The sequence below is a fragment of the Taudactylus pleione genome, unplaced genomic scaffold, assembly GCF_031769625.1.
Source record: "Taudactylus pleione unplaced genomic scaffold, aTauple2 ptg000550l, whole genome shotgun sequence".
NCBI lineage: Eukaryota > Metazoa > Chordata > Amphibia > Anura > Myobatrachidae > Taudactylus > Taudactylus pleione.
In genome coordinates, this window is record NW_028284952.1 from 4,110,001 (window position 1) to 4,112,500 (window position 2,500).

At 37.1% G+C, this 2,500-nt stretch overlaps 1 non-coding gene and 10 pseudogenes across 1 annotated transcript; all 11 read left to right on the forward strand.

Annotated features, from left to right (window-relative positions):
- The window catches only part of LOC148499187 (5S ribosomal RNA), a 119-nt pseudogene extending 27 nt beyond the window's left edge, over window positions 1-92 (forward strand).
- A 116-nt stretch (window positions 93-208) lies between these two features.
- Window positions 209-327, forward strand: LOC148499188 (5S ribosomal RNA; annotated as a pseudogene).
- Window positions 328-443: 116 nt separating this feature from the next.
- On the forward strand, window positions 444-562 carry LOC148499189 (5S ribosomal RNA; annotated as a pseudogene).
- A 116-nt stretch (window positions 563-678) lies between these two features.
- Window positions 679-797, forward strand: LOC148499190 (5S ribosomal RNA; annotated as a pseudogene).
- Window positions 798-913: 116 nt separating this feature from the next.
- Window positions 914-1,032, forward strand: LOC148499191 (5S ribosomal RNA; annotated as a pseudogene).
- Window positions 1,033-1,148: 116 nt separating this feature from the next.
- Window positions 1,149-1,267, forward strand: LOC148499192 (5S ribosomal RNA). Its single transcript, XR_015870930.1, has one exon. It is a non-coding gene; the product is annotated as a 5S ribosomal RNA (ribosomal RNA).
- Window positions 1,268-1,383: 116 nt separating this feature from the next.
- LOC148499193 (5S ribosomal RNA) lies at window positions 1,384-1,502 on the forward strand (annotated as a pseudogene).
- A 116-nt stretch (window positions 1,503-1,618) lies between these two features.
- LOC148499194 (5S ribosomal RNA) lies at window positions 1,619-1,737 on the forward strand (annotated as a pseudogene).
- A 116-nt stretch (window positions 1,738-1,853) lies between these two features.
- Window positions 1,854-1,972, forward strand: LOC148499195 (5S ribosomal RNA; annotated as a pseudogene).
- Window positions 1,973-2,087: 115 nt separating this feature from the next.
- On the forward strand, window positions 2,088-2,206 carry LOC148499196 (5S ribosomal RNA; annotated as a pseudogene).
- Window positions 2,207-2,322: 116 nt separating this feature from the next.
- LOC148499197 (5S ribosomal RNA) lies at window positions 2,323-2,441 on the forward strand (annotated as a pseudogene).
- Window positions 2,442-2,500: the final 59 nt, after the last annotated feature.

Genomic DNA, 2,500 nt, shown 5'->3' on the forward strand with positions numbered 1-2,500 from the left:
CCCAATCTCTTCTGATCTTGGAAGCTATGCAGTGTTGGGCCTGGTTAGTACTTGAATGGGAGAACACCTGGGAATACCAGGTGCTGTAGGTAATTTTATACTGCCATAACATTCTTTTCTATTAAATTTTACATTTAATTTTTTCAACTTATCAATGAATTTACTTGAGTTAAGAAGTAAAAGATGTCTAAAGTTAATATTTTTGAGCACCTACAGTCAAAACACACTGGACATGCCCAATCTCGTCTGATCTTGGAAGCTATGCAGTGTTGGGCCTGGATAGTACTTGGATGGGAGACCACCTGGGAATACCAGGTGCTGTAGTTATTTTTATGCAGCCATAACATTCTTTTCTATTACATTTTACATTTCATTTTTTCAACTTATCAATGAATTTACTTAAGTAAAGAAGTAAAAGTGGTCTAAAGTTAATGTTTTTGAGCTCCTTCAGCCAAACCACACTGGACATGCCCAATCTCGTCTGATCTTGGAAGCTATGCAATGTTGGGCCCGGTTAGTACTTGGATGGGAGACCACCTAGGAATACCAGGTGCTTTAGGTAATTTTATACTGCCATAACAGTCTTTTCTATTACATTTTAAATTTAATTTTTTCAACTTATCAATGAATTTACTTGAGTTAAGAAGTAATAGAGGTCTAAAGTTAATGATTTTGAGCACCTACAGCCAAACCACACTGGAAATGCCCAATCTCGTCTTATCTTGGAGGCTATGCAGTGTTGGGCCGGGTTAGTACTTGGACTGGAGACCACCTGGGAATTCCAGGTGCTGTAGGTAATTTTATATAGCCATAACATTCTGTTCTATTACATTTTACATTACATTTTTTCAACTTATCAATGAATTTACTTGAGTTAAGAAGTAAAAGAGGTCTAAAGTTAATGTTTTTTAGCACCTACAGCCAAACCACACTGGACATGCCCAATCTCGTCTGATCTTGGAAGCTATGCACTGTTGGGCCTGCTTAGTACTTGAATGGGAGACCACCTGGGAATACCAGGTGCTGTAGGTAATTTTATACTGCCATAACATTCTTTTCTATTAAATTTTACATTTAATTTTTTTAACTTATCAATGAATTTACTTGAGTTTAGAAGTAAAAGATGTCTAAAGTTAATGTTTTTGAGCACCTACAGTCAAACCACACTGGACATGCCCAATCTCGTCTGATCTTGGAAGCTATGCAGTGTTGGGCCTGGTTAGTACTTGGATGGGAGACCACCTGGGAATACCAGGTGCTGTAGGTAATTTTATGCAGCCATAACATTCTTTTCTATTACATTTTACATTTAATTTTTTCAACTTATCAATGAATTTACTTGAGTAAAGAAGTAAAAGAGGTCTAAAGTTAATGTTTTTGAGCTCCTTCAGCCAAACCACACTGGACATGCCCAATCTCGTCTTATCTTGGAAGCTATGCAGTGTTGGGCCTGGTTAGTACTTGGATGGGAGACCACCTAAGAATCCCAGGTGCAGTAGGTATTTTTATACTGCCATAACAGTCTTTTCTATTAAATTTTACATTTAATTTTTTCAACTTATCAATGACTTTACTTGAGTTAAGAAGTAAAAGATGTCTAAAGTTAATGTTTTTGAGCACCTACAGTCAAACCACACTGGACATGCCCAATCTCGTCTGATCTTGGAAGCTAGGCAGTGTTTGGCCTGGTTAGTACTTGGATGGGAGACCACCTGGGAATACCAGTTGCTGTAGGTGATTTTATACTGCCATAACATTCTTTTCTTATACATTTTACATTTAATTTTTTCAACTTATCAATGAATTTACTTGAGTTAAGAAGTAAAAGAGGTCTAAAATTAATATTTTTGAGCACCTACAGCCAAGCCACACAGGACATACCCAATCTCATCTGATCTTGGAAGCTATGCAGTGTTGGGCCTGGTTAGTACTTGGATGGGAGACCACCTGGGAATACCAGGTGCTGTAGGTAATTTTATACTGCCATAAATTCTTTTCTATTACATTTTACATTTAATTTTTTCAACTTATCAATGAATTTCCATGAGTTAAGAAGTAATAGAGGTCTAAAGTTAATGCTTTCGAGCACCTACAGCCAATCCACACTGGACATTCCCAATCCTCTCTGATCTTGGTAGCTATGCAGTGTTGGGCCTGGTTAGTACTTGGATGGGAGACCACCTGTGAAAACCAGGTGCAGTAGGTAATTTTATACTGCCATAACATTCTTTTCTATTACATTTTATATTTAATTTTTTCAACTTATCAATGAATTTCCTTGAGTTAAGAAGTAATAGAGGTCTAAAGTTAATGTTTTTGAGCACCTACAGCCAAACCACACTGGAAATGCCCAATCTCGTCTGATCTTGGAAGCTGTGCAGTGTTGGGCGTGGTTAGTACTTGGATGGGAGACCACCTGGGAATACCAGGTGCTGTAGGTAATTTTATATAGCCATAACATTCTTTTCTATTACATTTTACATTTAATTTTTTCAACTTA